Source organism: Eublepharis macularius, chromosome 4 (genome assembly GCF_028583425.1).
Source record: "Eublepharis macularius isolate TG4126 chromosome 4, MPM_Emac_v1.0, whole genome shotgun sequence".
Classification (NCBI taxonomy): Eukaryota; Metazoa; Chordata; class Lepidosauria; order Squamata; family Eublepharidae; genus Eublepharis; species Eublepharis macularius.
Genome location: NC_072793.1, coordinates 94,163,844 through 94,183,080, shown reverse-complemented (window position 1 = coordinate 94,183,080; position 19,237 = coordinate 94,163,844). Strand labels below are relative to the sequence as shown.

At 41.1% G+C, this 19,237-nt stretch overlaps 1 protein-coding gene across 6 annotated transcripts in view; it reads right to left on the bottom strand.

Moving 5' to 3' along the window:
• DAG1 (dystroglycan 1) overlaps positions 1-18,763 on the bottom strand; it is a 100,071-nt gene extending 81,308 nt beyond the window's left edge. For 2 of the 6 annotated variants that reach the window (XM_054975999.1, XM_054976005.1), the window contains exon 1: positions 18,650-18,763. The gene's annotated coding sequence lies outside the window, so the exon portion shown is untranslated. The other 4 variants (XM_054975998.1, XM_054976003.1, XM_054976001.1 and 1 more) reach the window with 4 other exon arrangements.
• Between the last annotated feature and the right edge of the window lie 474 nt (positions 18,764-19,237).

Here is a 19,237-nt window from a genome sequence, read left to right as displayed (position 1 = left end):
TTCCCATGTTATGTACTAGCCCCAATAAAAACTGACTGCACACAAATAAGCTCTGTGCCAGAAAAAATAGCCTGTCAAAGCTTTCTCTGAATGGCTCTAGCTTGCTTTTTATCTACAGCACAAGTGCTACCAACTCCAAACTGACATAAATCTTGCCACAGGTAAAAGTTCAGGGTCTTATTTTTGCCACATGCTTAGGAGGGGAGAAAAAGAAGACAGGTGAGAGTCTGGCCCAATAACAAGTGTTTGCCTGATTTTAAAAATTATCTAGTATCCAAAAAAAACCCAATATGGGGCAAGTTCTGTAAATGAAGCAAATATAGCCTCTCAAACACAATGAGCATTTCCAAAATTAGCATGTTTACAGAACTTAGAAAGCTTCCTCTAATGTCCTTGCTTTTATACACCTGAATTCAAACTGGGGAGAGATTTCTTCACTTGGTACATTAAGCCCTAGCACTCTGCAATAACAAAGGCAAGGGTTAACATATTTCTTTCATATTTGGGTTGTCTATCAGTTTTGGGGATCTTGTACAAACAGGGATTCTGTGAGAATGAAAGGCTGGCTGTACGGAAACACATGGTGAAAAGAACTCACTTTTGTTCAATCGGAAGAGCAGTTTGGCAAAAGGATCTTCACTAAGCGTGCCACTAGCTCCTTGGGAATATCCAGCTTGATTATGCAAATCTAACTGCATCCCAGGGACAGTCCAACAAAGCAAATATTCTCATGGCACACTGTCCAGTTTCCCAACCTTTCATAAGCTCCTGTCAAAGTAGACATGACTAGGTCAACTGTTCCCAAACTACACTTATCACAAAGAAAATATTCTATATACCCATTATCCTTGAAACAGGTATTAATACGCTTATCCATGTTAACAGAATACAACATTACCTTACTTCTTTGCACTAACTGGTAAGCTTCTCTAGAGCTTATTAGCCCTGCTATATTCCAAAATAAGATTATTATAAAAGAAGATGAGAATAGTTGGGAGGATAGAGGCCAGACAGACTCCAGAAGTCTAAAATAAACTATGCCAAGCCTAACTGGTGTCACAGTAAAAATAGTTTGGTTCTCCCTTTCCAAGAGTTGATTTTATAGGAAAAGGCAACAAACCTAAAATACTAAATTTCAGAGCTGGGCTATTATATTTACATAAACATTTATCTGAAGAAAGGTCAGCAAATAAGCATGCTGGCTCTTAAAATAATTTTTGGAGTGGCAATTGCCCACCTAATTTAAAACCTTTTCTCTATTTTAGACAACTAAGGAGAGATTCTCCTTCCAACCTACGTATTGTTCACATCTAGCTCAGACATAATGAGCAAACCACAGCACACATCTTTGAACTGTCCATAAATGTCAGTTGGTGCAAAACAGGTCAGCATGCTAACAGGAACTTGCTGTGATGAACACAGTTCTTTATCAAGTATCAATATCCATTTATTCCTTGATTGTATTTGTAAACATTTATCAGTCTATTTCAGGACATGAAGGAATTTGAGCAAGTAAGAAAGAAAAGCTGTGGGAGGCTGTGTTGTGCTTGCATGCTGTTGCAGGAGTGAATATTTTTGGTAGCCTCTCAGATTGTTTTGTAATAATAAAAAGTACTTTCTGAGCACTAAGTCCTAAGGATATTGCTAGTTTTAGTAATGCACACATTCATTTTGGCTCCCTTATAAGTCTGTTTTATCAACTAAGAACTTGTTCTTCCTGCTTCATTATTTGTAATACAGTTCTGCATTTTGGTAATGTATTAGTAAGTGCAATGCTTGAGAGCATGTTTGTTTGCCCTCCCTCCTGCTGCTTCCTGGACTGAAGCCTCTACTACCCCCTAGTCCTTCTTCACCTATGACTGCACCCACCCAAATTGACTGGCTTTCTTTGTGTACTTCTCCTGTGCACCCCCCCCCCCCGACCAAGCTCTGGGTGGGCAGGGATGCAGGGGTGGATGGAGATGGCTATCAAGGAAGATATAGAGGGCTGCTCCCACACAACCTCCTGCCTGGCTAGCTCTCATTCCCTCACAGGAAGTCTCTTGAGTCCCCCACTTGTTAGTTGTATAATCTGGAAGTTTATTCACAGCATGATTCTCTCATCTGGATTACATGTCAGTCTGTTTGCTGACACCAGCAGTTCACTCCAGGAACTGATTCAGAGTTTCTACCACCCCTCAGGAATTAGATGGAAAGCAGAGTAAGAGCTGAATAGCCTACAGACATTTTATTAGAAGTCTTTGGATGAGCACTCATTTCATACAGATCATTCTCTTGCTTCAGTTTGTTTTGGGTGGAATGGACATGATTCTCTGGTGTCATGTTTGCCCCTCTTGCTTCATTTTTATTCTAGAGGGATTCCATTCCTGTGCTTCAGTTGGGCTTTCTGTGATGAGCTGTTTGCATTTGGGAGTACGCCTTGGCCATGGCAGTCTTGCCCCAGTGTGTTTCTGAAATGGGAGTCACCTTTTACTTTTCCCTCCATAGGAAACAATGGAGTGGATGGGGGCACCATGTTCAGGGACCCACAGAATTGAACCCCGAGGTCCAACATTCATGAAACTTGGGGCTCTTTAGAGGACAGTCAGGAGTAGGCCCCCTGCAAATTTGGTTGAGTTTGCTTGAAAAATGCCACTTCCAGCCTCCTGGATAGCCTCAGATAGTTTCCCCCATAGGGAATAACAGAGAGTGGCTGGGGACACCTTCTTTAGAGGCCCATAAAATTGCCCCCCAGGGTCCAATCATCTGCTCATGCAGGGGATGCTGGGCTTTGTTGCTTGAATATACAAAACTGTGGGGAGAAGTGCCATTGGCTTATAACACAAAAAGAACACTTAGGACTTCAACTTAACCTTCATGTACAGAGGCAGTATACCTCTCAATAAGAGATGCTGGAAACAAAGTGATGGCCCCCTGCTATCATGTCTGCATCTAAAATATCTGGCCATCACAAATAATGCACATGTACAGTAAACTGTTTCCTTTGCTCATGTGCAAGATGGCACCTGCAGAAGGCCCAGTTCAGATGAGACAAAGTGTTGTGGTGGAACACAGTGTGAGAGGAGGTCCAATACATAAGATGGACCAGGGTCATGAACAGCTTTGTATGTGATAGCCAATACCTTGAACTGAGCCTGGAAGCTAATAGGTAGCCAATTGAGTGATTGAAGAATGGGAGTGATGTGATAGGCTTCTCCTAGCTCCTGATAACAACTGAGCTGCAGTTTTCTGCTCCGACTTACATTTCTGAATTAACTTAGAAGGGAGACTTACATACAGCGCACAGTATTCAAATCTCAATGTTACCAAAAAAGAGGAAAAATGTGGGGAGAGCGATAGAGGGGAAAGAGAGACCCCTCACAAGGCCTTGCAGGTTCCCCACTTGTTCCCTTCTACTTTTCTGGTTCTGTGGATTCTGAAAAAATGTCTATCTTTAAAGGCTGTCATTTCTCAAATCACTGGTAAGTCTCACAGTGTTAAAAATAAAGCATGTGCCCAGATACTAAACCCATTAAAAGGAAACTTATTCACTGAATGTACCTATTCAAATTTCATTTCAAAAGAACTTGGGGTTGTTTTAAGATCAGTCTGTTCTGTTGACACTGAAAATTGTCCTCATTTTTTAAAAAAACAGAATGTTGCAGTCTATCAATACCATGAGCTGCTTTGAGCACTTAAGCAGAGAAAAGAATCTATAACAAAATTAAGTCCTACAAACTAGCATTGTGCTGATCTGTCACTTAACATTCTGCCTTCATATGGGAGGCTGTGATTAAAAGTGATGGAAGAGGCCCAGAGGCTCTTGAGGAAGAAGCACCAAGTTGAGAGCTGCTCTGGCACCCAACCCCTTCACCAGCCTGCCCACTTACCTTTCGATTTTGGCTTGCTGAGAGGCTGCCATGGCCAACAGAGCTTCTTGCTCCGAGTCTGGTGTGGCTCTCCACATGCTACCACCCACCAGCATGCTGTCCTCATGGCTGGCAGCAAGGTGAAGCAGCCACTGCCATAGTCCTGGCAGAACCACAGGAAGTCCACAAAGCAGGCCCAGGCACTTATGCTCCAGCCACCAATCTAGGCTGACTTGCTTAAGGACCAGTGAACCCTGTAGGGCCAGCACCAGCATGAAGCACATGTCAGCCAATATGACCTCCTTGCGTCTTACACAATTAAGTCAGCAGAAAGGTCTAGGGTCCCTGTCTGCCATCATTAATGAATTATGTACTCTCCCTGTCTTTAAAGCTTCGTGTTTGTGTGCAAACTGACATTGACCTTGTTCACCGCTCTGAGTGGGGAACTAATTTGTCTAGAAGAGCGGTATATAAGCACAGCTATTATTATTATTATTATTATTATTATTAAATCGCAGTTGACTTATGGCTCTCTTGAAGTGTTTTCAAGGCTAGAAACTAACAGAGGTGGTTTGCTTCTGCCTGTTTCTGCAAAGCAACTCTGTACTCCCTTAGTGGTCTCCCATGCCAACACTAAACAAGGCCCACCCTGCTTAATTTTCAAGACCCAACAAGATCAGGCTAGCCTGGACCATCCAGGTATGAGCAAGTCTCCTGCAACTGGAAAAAATCATCAAGTTGTTCCTGTACATGTGCCTCAGCTTTAAAGAACTCCTGATGGGCACTTTGTTATAAATCCAAAGGCTAGAGGGTTTGAAGTACACCAGTAGAAGAAAACAAGAAATGAGAGAGTGTATGACAGCATCTTCTATGAAAGAGCTCATACTGCCTTTTAAGCCAGTATAATTTACGATGCCTTAAGTGATCATCTGTAAATAAACTGGCTGTATATGAATAGCAATGTTGTGGAACTGTTGAGCTCAACACTCTCTCCAAGTAGAAGCATTTCAGAATATGCCTGAGTAAAACTCTGTATTGCCTGCTTTCAAATGGTAAAAACATTTAAGGCCCAGCCTATGAATTCCAGAGTGTACCACAGTGCAGCAAATAGAAAGCAATTTGTTAAACACCAAATTGCTTCAAGGGTTTTGATTTGTTCTTCATTCCAACTTTATGCACTTTATGAGAAACCCAGAAGTGTGTTTCTACATTTGGTCTAGCAAATCATCACCACCTTGTTCTACTGACTAGGATTTCTAAAGCTAGCATTCCAGAAATTCACTTGTGTTTGCCAACAGCAAGCACCTCTACAACCCCGTCTCCACCAAAACTTTTATTTGTGGAAGAAAAAACTAGCTGCCATCCTACGACAAACAACACAGAAGCTAAGAAGGGGTAGATTCACCCCCCCCCCTTACCGATTGGTCTAAAGCGGTGGCACAGGGATGCTACTGCCACCTTCTGCAAAAGTTCAGCACAAGGGAAAACATCCTTCAGTTCCCTAAATTCTCTATACGTACAACAGAACTTGTGCAAGGGAGAAGGCCTGCAGCCATCAAAAATAAATGCTTAGTAAACCAAGCTAAAATTTGTGGACCCTCATCCAAAGTCAAATAATTTTTGCCATTACTCTAGGCAAAATAGAAATCACTCAATCTTGGGGGTGCTGCCAATTGCAAAGCCTTGGAGAACACACAAATTGGAGGAAAGCAACCACAGACCATTCTTAACCCATCTGCCGGTGACTTCTCACCTAGATCCTTCTCCTTCAGCAAAGCTTCCCTGGGAGATTTGCCACAGCAAAGGGAGAAAAGCAGTTTGGAAACTGGGATGTGTCCACACAAGGGAAAAGTGATAGGAAGGGGAAAGGCCAAACATTCCCTCCCACCATTTCTCCCTGCTGAAGTGCATTCTGCCCCACCATTCTTCAGTAGTTTAGCAGGTTCCCAGACTTGTGTCTGCTGCTTGACACTAGTTTAAGAGCACACACCACCAATTTATGAGACATGTTTCAGGAAGACTGAGCATATATTAATATAAATATTGTTCATGGTGCTGCTGCCTAGCAGCATCTAGGTGCATGGTACAGAGTACAACTCGGCATCAGAAGCTTAATGGTTACTAGCCTCGCTGCTCACTTCCAGAATGTCACATTAGAGCAATACTAAGTAGCAGTTGAGGGAAAATAATGAGCCAAGTTACAGTAAAAGGTAAAACAAGATTTGCCCACTAAAGAACCAACTGTCTCACTTGTTCTAAGTAGACCCTTTACAGACTCATAGAATACATTTTCAGGAAGGAAGTGTACCATTTTCATATGATAGTTTTTCCCTGAGAGGCAAAATAGCCTGACAGTCCCAACCCCAAGAACCTATGCCTGTCAGAAAGGCAGACAATCTGAAATGCCAAGCCATTTAACTAGAGAATGGACAATGATGAATAACAGTGCCCTAAATATCAGTTAGCAGCATTACTAAGCTCAAACTTGGTGTGCTGTAGCAACTACATTCTTCCTGGCATCCATATATTTTCTATCATGAACAAGGCAAGTACTGCCACAACTCAGGGGGATTTTTTTATCATTTGTTCAGAGTCTGGCAGTTTTGGCAATTGCTGCTCAGCTAGTTCAAAAATCCACAGTAGCTCAAATGAGAAGCTGTCAGGATACCAGAAAAACTAACACAAAAGTTCTGCCGGAACAACAAAAGACACAGAAGCTTGTAACTTCTTGGAAAGTTAGGGAAGATTTTTGATGGGGGGGGGGGGGGCGAGGCTCAATCGGTTCTTTCACACTACTAAGAGTGCATTTACACTACTGCTTCTCAAGTATGATCCAGGGCAGTAGCATCTGATTGTTATTACACTGAATACAAAACCACTCTCTTTGTCATCAGGAAATCTTCATATGCTGTCCAGTCCATCAATTGACCCCATCAACCATATGGAGGGAAGGAACTAGCATAATCTGAGCACACATTTGGGTTAAAGGACTAGAACTAGTCTGATCTCCAAATTAAAAATATCCACCAAGGCCCCAAGCTGTGCATCACCATCACAATAAAACTAGAATCTTTAACCTTAAAATGTCATATGCCCAACTTGAGTGTAATTGCTGCCCAACTTGACCTAACATTCTGTAACCAATCCTTGCAAACGGCCTTCAACAACAACAACATTTGGTTTATATACCGCCCTTCAGGATGACTTAATGCCCACTCACAGCGGTTTACAAAGTATGTTATTATTATCCCCACAACAAAACACCCTGTGAGGTGGGTGGGGCTGACAGAGCTCCTAGAAGCTATGACTTACCCAAGGTCACCCAGCTGGCCTCAAGTGGAGGAGTGGGGAATCAAACCCGGCTCTCCAGATTAGAGCCCCACACTCTTAACCACTACACCAAACTGGTGTAGTGTTTACTAGACGGCTTGTTCACCAATAATGGGTTATTGATTTGTGCCATATTTCTGGCTAATTACAAACTTGTTATAAATGATTCTTTTTACTTCAATAGCATACTTGTGTCTTATCAAAGCAAGCTTCCACAAGTTGGTAGAAAGTTAGCCACACTAGAATAGAAGCAGACTGATCATGTGGTACTTATAAGGATTATTTAAAAAAGCAGCACAAGATATGAAATGTTTACTTGGAAGAGAAGGAAGTTAAATGTTAGCTGTCACAAGGACAAATTAATTACGAGCTGGGAAGTTTAAAAATGAAAACTGACCTATCAAACTACTTAATCTATTAAGACTGGGCGGTGCTATGTACTACTTAAGAATTCCTACTAGTTCCATGTTGAAATGGTTTAGGATTAAATACCTTACAAATACATGAAAGTATACATATTATAGCTTGCAGAGTGAATACTATATTATCCAGAAAATAATAGAGTGGCAGAAAATAAGACTGTCCTTCAAATTACAAAAAGTGGAAAGCATACTGACCTTTCAAGTTGGGAGAAGACAGAACTGAACACTTTCCTCTAGGTCATCTTTTCTCCAAAATTAGAAATTGCAAACAACTTCACACAAATATTCCTGAAAAGTTAGGATCTAATGTAGTTTCAGCACTAGAAGGGCCTCAACAATCTTTGTCAAACCATTTTGTCTCTCACAGCAGGTCCTCAAGAAAGTTCCAGTCTAGAGAGCAGAGTAACTTTCAGAGTCACGGTAATAAGGCTAACTTCTTTCCAGTGAGGGGGAAGGGGGAGGGGTGGGTGGTAGACTGTAAATGGAACAATTGTTTGCCTATGAATGTACTTTGCAAATCAGTTCAGCCTGCACATTGCTCTGAAGCCACAAGACATTAGCCTGATCATAAGTACTTTGATCCAATTCTCACTCTCTCTTGTTAGCATCACCTCCATTAGGGCGTGGCTCCCCACAGGAGTATCTTTGCATTACCTGCTGGGGTCCCCCTTGCGTGCTTTAAGTAGATAGGAATCACTAAAATATAAAAATTGCTAATATGTATTTAAATTCTGTAATGTGCCTGAGGCCAGCCCCAAAGAACAAAGTACCAGTGGATGAGGCTAATAAGACTTAAGAACTATTATTTAAAAAGCTACTTGAACAGTGTATTAGATTAGCTACTATTTTCCAGGAAAGACAGAAGCACAGTTAGCCTACTATCTGTGCAGCACCAAATGAGTATCTGCTTTTCTTCAGCGATGCATGCATAATTCTATCATATTTGCATCCTGCTGGAAGTTTATACAAAGAGCTACTCCATTTTACCTTCACAACAATCCTGTAAAGTAGATTAGATAGAGTGAGTGAACTGAACAAGTCCAGTGAGCTTCAAGGCTTCATGAAGTTTCAAACCCAGACTGCCCAAGATCAATAAATTATTATAACACACTCCCCTACTCATGTTCAAGTTTCATTTGGGAGAGATCCAGGGTAACATGGAATAGCTATCAGTTTGCCAAAACAGCTTAGGTCTGGTTTAACATCTCTTCTGAATACTTCAAAGCACTGAAACGTGTCTTGGAATGGAAAAACATCACTGGTCAATGGATTCAGTGTTGTTAGCACTTAAGGACAAAGAATAATCTTATCTTATCTAAATCTACTCTACATGATCAAAACAATGAACTCTGAAGAACTGTTGAACCAAACTGTTGAATCAAACCTAAACTGGCTTCTTAAACTGGTGTTCTTCCATTGTTTGAACTCAAGTTTTAGTTGTGTCATTGGGAGTTTAACAATCACTCTCAGTAGAATGATCATGTAGCTAGGACTAAAACATTAACAATAAATTTGAAAGATACAGAATGTAAGCTCTAGGGAACCGGATGAGAAATCACTATGGTAAATGCAACAGCAATAATAGTAGTTGCAGTATCTGGACTTTTAGGTGTGGCATTTCTAGTTGAGAAACAAAAGAATGAAAATGCCTTATATTGAAGCACATTTAATACTACTCAATATTTGGTCACACGTTAAAACTCCAAACTTAAACAACTAATTGCCAGTTATTAAAATTAAAGCAAGTATACAAAAGCTTTCTTGTAGAGACGACAAGTAGAGGAAAAATTCTGGTTATTAGTGTACATGAAATGTATTAAATGGATTAATGGTAAAAGAAAAACTTGGATTTAAAACTATTCTGGACAGCACTAATGGTAATGGCCATGGTTCATCAAAATTTTAGCTATAGATCTGAAAGAAGCTTCTAACTATGAGTGTTATAATCCAGACCAGTCTTGTTTTGAGGAGCAAATCAGCTACACTGATTTAAAAAACAGCCAATTTGTGCACTTTAAAAAAAATCTAGTGCTGCAGTTGGAGCCCAATAGAATTTAATGTTTTTTTCCACATCTTTGATTTTCTTCCACTTCCTCAGTTGCAGAAGATACTACTTTGTCCAAAGTTTGAACATTGTGTGTGAGTTTTCTGGGGGGCGGGGGGGGGGGCATGACTCAGGTCACACTGGCTAGGAAGTCAGGGTAGGATGTTAACCAGACCACTCATTAAATGAAAACTTGCTTGAGCAATTTTGATTGATCCGTCTTGAAATATACCAGTACCAGCAGCTTAAGCAGCTTCATTCATTCTACTCTGTGTGGGACAAACTAATCTAGATGGGATTTATCTATATTTTTATCAACTACATTAGTGGGTGAAAGAAGCTCCCTCCTCACCACACAAACATATACTATTCCATCCATTGAACACAGAGTGCGGGGAGAAGAGATGGGTACTTCGAGATTGGCTGATTCTGCACACGTTAGATAATGCACTTTCAATGCACATTATCAATCATTTGAGGTGGATTTTTTGTTCCGCACACAAAAAAAATCCATTCCAAATGATCTATAAAGAGGATTGGAAGTGCATTATCCAACATGAGCGGAATCACTCACTATCTGTCCCATTCCTGTTCAGTGTGCAGCTAATAATAAAGTTATGTTATCAATTACTATGTTATCTAAACTCAGAAATTTGTACTACAACTATATACCCACATTTCTTCCAAGTGTAATCAAAGGTGTTAGCAATCTTGGAGAGTTGAGTTACTTAGTCATATCACACATGACTGAATAGGCAAGCTTCACATTTGGCCTTTCTGTCCATACTTGGTACTCTTTCAGAACACAAGATGTAAATCACATCTGAATGCTCTCTTCACATCATAAACATAAGGAAAAGGGTATATAAGTGAGCTCTTCACTAGCTTTCCCATAACAAGGAATTTCCAACATGGAAGAAAGTTCAAATATGTAATTTTTCAGCTGTACTCTGAAAGTGAAACAGTTACAGGTAATAATACAAGAACACATTTAGAGTTCTTTAATCTGATAAAAGTACATGCAAATTCACAGCAACATATCCCAGAAAGATTCATGCTAGCACAACTGTACTAGCTGTATTACAAGAACTAATGTGGTCATCTTCTGATCAGAGGAGATGGATGAGTAGGGCAAGGTCTTTTCAGTTTCACCTTACTATATAAATTGACAGAGTAAGTACACATTTCTTCTCCAAAGGTCTAGTAGCATTCCAGATTCTTCAACTTTTTAGCATTGTTTTCCAAACTGGCATGCTAATCTATATTTAGGATAGTTCAGTACAACAATATTAAGAGTAAGCAATTTAGCTTGGTTGTACTTGTATGAATACATCTAGATCAGATGATACTCTGGTGATGTGATAGTCAAAGATTACAATACTGCAGAAAGTATTCAAGGTTTCTAGCTTGACCAAGAGACAAAATACAGAAAAGGGGGGGGGGGGGAGAGAAGAGACCTGATGCCATCCCTTCTGTTTCTACAAGGCTACCTAAACAAGTAGTGGTTTTGTTGATTCCAGCCCCTTCATCTTCTTAGATAAAACTGAACACTACACACATTCACTTGACAAGAGGAGTACAAGATTAGCAGTGGGCTAAGTTGATTCATGGCCTCCTTCTATGGGAGGGAGAATGGATACAGAACCTGGATTTTATTCTATGGCTGACCAAGCATTAGGTCTGTCTCCCTGCAGTACAAGTGTGAACTCTTCTTTGATAGTCTCCCAAGTCAGCCATTGTCCAAAGTCTGAGTGCTATGGTAATCTAACGTACAACACTGACACAATAGAGTAACTTCATTTTTCATGGATTTCTAAACTTCAATTTCTACCTCAGGGACCAAAATACATGTCAATAGTCCAGCCTAGCCCAACCAGATTCCTTGCCTTTATTCTTGCACCTTCGTCTCACCCTTGAGAATAAATAGCGCTTACTCAAGACATCTAAGTTCCTTCTTTTCTTTTCATCCCCCTGTTCTTAGACCAGTCTTGAACAATAAAACTGAAAAACTTAAATAAAGCCCCTCTAAGAGGTATTGAACCTTTTGCTCTAATGTCACTAGAGGAAATACAGCCCATTTATCAAAGCATGGCATAATCCATTTTAGCCTAGACTGAGACACATAACGGCATTTCAAGATAACATATACAAGAGAGTCGACTGACTGAAGGGGGCAGGGGCATAACCTATCTGAAAAAGGGATCCTTAACAGACGACCCACCAATACCATTGAAAAGGGGCAATTGAATCGTAAGTCCATAAAGGTTCTACATAACTTTGGGCTCACCAAGGAGTCTAAATAAGAAAGGAGTTTACCCTTAGACAGAAGGCCCAAGGCAAGCGGAGAGCATGTCCTCGGAGCATCAAAATGGATTCTGGTATAAATCTTATTTCTGGTATAAATCAGATTAGCCACATGTTTTTTACAATGATTTACAGAGGAAGAAGAGAGATCCTCCATCTTAAGATTTATAAGAGATAACTTCTGTTCAAAAAGCAGAAACCAAGGAGCCTTATGAGAGTCCCTGAGGGTTAGGCTTACCGAGTTACCCTTGGGGGCCTCAAAAATAGATGAAACCAGAAATTAAAGGCACGTACCCAAGCACAGGCTTTTATAGAGCTAAGACCAAATTCATAACGAAGGGCAATGATGAGCTACACCTAGGGAGCCCTCTAATTGCCTGTAGGAACAAGGACTGTACTCTGTTTACAGACTCATCTACCACAGAGATCCATATAGGAACACCATACAAAAGTTGTGAAATCACCAATGAGTTAAAAACTAATCGCAGCTGGGATATAATGTGCCCTATTAGAATGAACGAAATGCAAAACTGCCTTCACAGCAGCCACAGATTTCTGAGTGGCCAATTGCTTATGATATCTCCCGGGCAAGGTAGACTGAAATAAAACGCCCAAATACCTAAAAGAGGAAACATGTCTCTCTTTAGTCAGAGAGCAAAGAGCAAAATCTAAGTTATCTGATTTTGAAAAACAATTTTATTGAAACAATTTTATTTTTGACGTTAAATGAGCTACTATGATGCAATATGAGGCCCCTGTTCAACAGCGACACTAGTCCGCATTTTTCAAGTACAAGAGTTCCATTCAACTCACACAGGCATGAAACATCATGGAGAATATATGTAAATTGCTCAAATATGCAAAACACTACAAGAAATAATGAAAACTACACATAAGTCTGTATGCATACATTCTATGAGAGGGGTAGTAAAATTCCTGAACCCAGTCAACTAAGAATTTGTCGTCAACACCTATGAATTTAAAATACTTTTCAATTCTACACAGCGCTGGCAATACAAGTTTTCTGCTAGCTTCTAAATGTTTCATCCTTGCCTGCGCAATAGATGAAACTGCTAACTAAGATGAAATAATGAAATAAAACAGTATTGCATTAAAAAGACACAATGAATATAATGATGGGGAGAGATCAAATCTGTTGAAAGGCTTTTATATATAAAAAGGTTTTTATATAGATACCTACTTGGAGAAGTTTGAGTTATAGTAAACATTATCTTAGGATAGTACAGGTTAGACAACCTTACATGTTGAGTTAGAAACACCCTATGAGTGCCACCTATAATTAACATTACTGGTTTCACATACTTTTGTTATGATACTTCAGTCAAAGAGGCTGTAATGAAAAACTAAAGATCTCTCTAATTGTTTATACAGTATTTAGGATAAGCTGAAAAACTGCAACTTGTCACTACAGAACTGACTGTTCTTACTGCTCATGCCTAAATTATCATTTAAGCCAACACTGTTGTCAGGCTCATGATCATGAAACACAGTCCATTCCCCCTCCCCACTGCTCTCTTACCTACCTGATATGCTTGGTACCAATGCCAACCTCTGAAGCATTAGTAAAGCACCTTGCACAAGAACCCTGTGAAGCAAGTAGTTACTATTTGCATCTACAGGAAAGTCAGCTGCCAAATAATCATTTCAATGTAGATCTACCAGATCCAATTCCCACACAATGCATTAATTCTTTTGGCAAAAAGAATTGTAGTGCTTTGGGGAGGGGGAAGGGTAAATCATGTGAAGGCTCAGAACCAAACCAGAAAAATTCAGGGGAGGAAACATTTTTCCTGGGTTTTTCCCCCCAAGGATTTGTTTTTCAATTTTTTACTACAGAAAAATTGGAAAATTTAGGGAACTGGGGAACTCCTAATAATTATTATCCCTTTTAGAATAAATAAAATGCTTCTTATGGCAAGGTTATTCATACCTGAAGTGTTTAACATATAAGAATGAGGAGTTTTTAATTTTTCTAGTGGAATAATTGGGAAATTTGGTGGAGCAAAAAAAAAAACCCTAATTTTTTTCTTCCTTTGAGTGAGAAGAGCCTTGTCTTAAAAAGCATTTCACTCACTCATTCCAAATACATTGCATGAAAAAAGTCTAAGGAGGTTTTGGAAGTACACTGAAAAAACCTTATGCTAAAAACTTCTATAACATTTTGAGGTTTTTTAGATTTCAATACCTCTGGTAACAATATGCTGTTTTCTACTTTCAACTTTTATTTTTTCCTCCCTCTCAGATGGCAAAAATCAAAAATACACAGGCTACCGCAGGATAGGGTGAAGCACTTTGCAAACTCTTTCTCATATGGGGTATACCTGCAGTTTCTTATAGAAAAAGAAACATTTTTGTATTTTTTAAAATTATATTATTAAATTTCATAAATGTCAAATAGTACAATTTTATGGTAAATATTAAATGATGCATTTTATGTTGTTCAATCAGTAAAAGATGTTTAGATGACAGGAAAGTATTGTATATATTTCATTTCCCCCCCAAAAATGTCCTCCACGCGTCCCCAAAACTGATTGTTTTCCGAGATTTCAACATTTCTGGAAATTTTACATCTCTACTGCCATCACCACTGCCATTTTAGTGAAACCATTATTTATAGCAGACCTAGTAATTCAGTACTCCTAACATGAATTAGTAATTGCAGACAATACCCCCCAAACACAATTAAATCCAATTTAATTGATTACAAAAACATGGGAGATAATCATAAGATTGCCAACTGAACAACAGCATAAGCTCTTTCCAAGGACCAACCTCTCGCATACATAATACAAAAATTAAACACATGAACAACCCTGCTGGATCTGACCAAGGGTTAATCAAGTCAGGCATCCAGTTTCCAACAGTACCCAGCCCACTCAATCCAAACGTTCATAAGCAGAGCATGAAGGCAGCCACAGATTGCTCTTAGCCCACCAACAAGTAATATTACACGCCTGCTGTCTCTGAACATAAAAAATTCACTTAGCTATGTAAACTATCATTTTGCCTGTCCTGAATTTATTGCCATTCAATTTCTCTAAGTAACCTCTAGTTTGAGTTTTACGAAAGAATAAGAAAAAATTCTAGCAATTCTTCCACAGATCGCTAGATACCAGTACTTGCTTCCACCAATTGTAAAAACTGCCAAACAGTACTCTGGGGACCTGCTGGTGATTTAAATTTTTTTAATATATTATTTAGTCTGCCTTTCTCATTGAAATCAAGGCAGATTTGCAATACATTCAAACATTTTTTAAAAACACTGCAACAGGATAGGAATTGCAGAAATTTTAATGCAGAAACCAATACAGAGTTGAAGACAATGCTGAAAAAGTATAAGCAATTAAACATGACCTATTAAACAACACAGAAACTACTCAATAAGAACACAGTAGTACAGTCTATGGTTCCTCACCCTTCATCAGCATCTCTCTGCACCATGTCCTTACAGTACAGCCCTCTTACCTGTGTAACCTAAATAATTCAGTCTATCATAGTTTGTGGAAAGCCAGGAGAATGAGTGACTCCTAATCTCATCAGGGAGGCCATTCCTTGAGGTCAGGCCACAGAAGAGAAATCTTTAGAAACTTTCTGTAACTTTGACAAATTTATTGAGAAATAAGGCTGGAGATGGAACCATGCACACGAGTGTGGATAAAATTATGGAGATCAAAAATCTTCAGGGCCAGGAACAAGAGGGACCCTCTACTTTGCTCTCACATTCCATCTCATTAGTACTTTGGATATCAGTGAAAGTATGTTACTCTGATTTGGAACGTTTCAGCTGCACAGAGATGTGGTCACATGTCTTAGCAACACCCTGATTAGTTAACAAGATCATGCCATGCTGGAAGGTTCTTTACGTTCGTTTTTTGCCTTCCAAGCCATCTTGAACTGTCAACCAGTCCAGGCGTCAGCTCTAAGCCTTTTCTTCCTGAACTTTTGACTTTGGAGTTCTGTTTGGACTTCCGTAGTTTAACCTGACAAGAAAACATCTGGATTAAGCTACCATAGCTTTTTAAATACTCTTAGAGTAGCTATTTAGCTTTCATTATTTTCTTTCCTGTCTTGTACAATATCTATATTCATGAGCTTTAGTACAATTCTTAATAAACTTTATTATATTTTTGTGACATGATAGAGTTTGGGGGCTTCCATTTGAATCCAGTACTTTTCGCCTAAGTAGCTTCAGCTACCAAAATACCAAATAATTAGTTTCAGCTACTAAATAACTTGAGTTTTTGTGGAACTCAGTCTGCAGGTATTCTACCTTGCAGGGCTGACTTCTTGGTTAACACCCAGAAGGGTTGGAGACTTGGTTCCTTGGTTTCTAAGCTCAGGGTTAGCTAAAAGGAATTGTTGGCAGCTTGTTACCCTGAGAGACAAGTACTCTTGGCCCTCAGAAGTGTGTTTTGCTCTTTGACACATATACACACCGGGCTTCTTGAGGATTTGAGGAACCTGTGACAAATGGTACTGCTATAATGATGTTAGAATATGGAACCCTCTACCTTGACTTCATTAAAAATGTCTCCTTAAGCAAGCATTCTTAAGGACTACCTCCCTCCCCACCCCCCATCCCTGCTGGTATCTGTACATGATAGTTATGACTAGAATACAGGGTTTTCAATATTTTTCCCTACTCTAAATAAAAGAACTACAGCCAATTTCTGCTGAAGTCATTTCCCCAGAATTCCCTCCAATCCATAAGAAACACTTAAGACCAAGTAGATGTGCCCTATTTAAAGCATCAGACATACTAATTCAGCACATCTAGTCCCTGCAGTGCACTTACTGGTATCTTGCCCATTCACATGGCTAACAAGAACAGTTGTGGAATCAGTACAGCCATGTAAGAAAGGTATCTTCCTTTTCCTTTGACAGTTCTCACACTTCCAGTCGTGTATTGCAACACAAAACCAGGAAAACTGAACATGCCCTGCTTCCAAATATACTATGCATTTTTACAAATTGTACTGAATGCCTGCCTGTATTATTAGAGAAAGTGTTTGGAATACTTTGCTCATTCTGCTTCAGATGGAACAGCCAGCAATCCCTGGTATCATAATAGCCTTACCTACAAGAATGGTTCTGAAGCATCACTTTACACATCAATAGAACCTTTGGTGAATAATTGATTCTTTCAAACAAACTTGCATTTAACCTATTTAGTATCAATGATTCCTGCAGGCCTAACACTCCAGGACACAACACTAAAGCAACTTCAACATATAAACATCTGTCTACAGGGAAGCAACATTCCTTTCCTAGTCATTATAAAGTTTCTAGTACTTTTAACGTTACAAATGCAAACTAAATATACCACTGGAAAACCCCAGTTAGCACCCCTCCTTACAGGGCAGCTGCAATGATCACTAAAGTATCCAACACTACATTATTTTCCAACAGTCTAAAGCACTATATAAGCTGTGTAATTCTACTAGTTGCTACATCAAAAAGAGTCCAGTAGCACCTTTAAGACTAACCAATTTTATTTTAGCATAAGCTTTCGAGAATCAAGTTCTCTTCGTCAGATGCCTGATACAGAGACTGGTCAAACACGGCATCTGACGAAGAGAACTTGATTCTCGAAAGCTTATGCTAAAATAAAATTGGTTAGTCTTAAAGGTGCTACTGGACTCTTTTTGATTTTGCTACCACAGACTAACACGGCTAACTTCTCTGCATACTAGTTGCTACGTTCTTCTGAATGAAGGCACTATGGATGTGGGGCCTTTAAAACAGGCATCACTAAGCTTCCCCCACCCCAAAGGCGTCAAAGGAGTGCTACAACATCCTTCTGAGATTTAACATATTCCTAAACACGAAACGGGAATTACTGAAGCAGGAAATCTCTGAAAACACCTGGCTTTGGCCTAAGGCGTCTTGTTCTTCCAACAAAAGCACCGTGAATACAGGGACCTCATTCCTCAACATGGCAGCAACTGCAGAGTTTTGTAAGGAGGGGCCTGCCACACTCCTCAAATGGGGAAAGGCAAGACAACAGAGGCGCAAGATTTTACCATACAGCCGGTGCCCCAGTTTCCCAGTCGAACCCCAACGCGTGCGCGCCGAGCCCAACAATCCAGCACTCCTCGGGACCTTCCACTGCACCGACTCTTTCCGTGCGTCTCAGTGCTACCCACATGCCAACGCTTCGAGAGCCACGCTCGTCAGCTGCACCTGCTGGAGGCTTTCTTTAAGGAAAAACTCCATACATCCACCTGCAGCCCAGCCACCTCCAAGCTCCCGTCTCCCTCCTTACCATCCGCGCGCCCCACTGAAAGAGGAGGGCAGCGGCCCAGGCCCACGCTGAGGTGTCCCCACGCGAGCACCGTGGGCAGGAAGGCGAGAAAGAGGAGATGCGGGGAGAGGGAAGGGGAAAAGCAGCTGGCGCCAAAGCCAGAGTCCCAAAGCCGCCCAGGGTCCGGCTCCGCCCCACGCACCAGGGAGGCCTTGTTAGCTGCACAGATCCCTAGCCTGTGAGGGCCCAACGGCGGGCCCCAGTCGCCGCCGCCGCCACGCCGGAAAGCGCCTCCAGTGCAAGGGCTCACCTACTGCAGCGCGCGTCCCCTGCGAAGCCCGGCCCTTGAGAAGGCCGCTCCCTCCGGGGACTCGCCGCCGGTCCAGTGACCGACGGATCCGGCGACCTCGCAAGCGCGACGGCGCGCGACACGTACCTGGGGGAGGGGCGGCGCACAGGAGCCTAGCAACCACCGGCACGAGCGCGCCGCAACCAATCACAACGCCTCCCCCGGCCAAGCCGCAACGCCGCGCAGCTCGGCAGCGTCTGCCTGCTTGGCTCGCAGCAGCTCGACCCAACCCTCCAGGCTCCGCCTTGGGCGCACCGCCCCCTGCCCAAGCGCAGGACACGCCCTCTATGAAGCCACACCCACCGGGCTCTGCGTTGCAGGAACCCAAAATCAAAGTCTCGAGTCCACGCCCGTCATCACACCTCTCATTGGGCAGAGGGAAGGAAGCTCCGACTCCCTGCTTCTTCATTGGCCAGTCCTGAAAATTCTTGTGGGCGGGGCAAGGCTCAGACAGCGTGCCTTGCCCCACCTGCGAACCCCGCCCAATGATTCTCTTTTTATTGGAGGGACAAAAGCGTGAGAGTGGAATAAGGTTATCGATCTCCAAAATCAAACTTCCAGTTGTTTTTTTGGTAATTTATCCGTCAACATGTTATGATCCTTCTTCCTAATTTGAAGCTATTTGGCTGCTTAGGGGAGAGCGTTCTTTGCACATGCTCAGAAATAAGGAAAGAT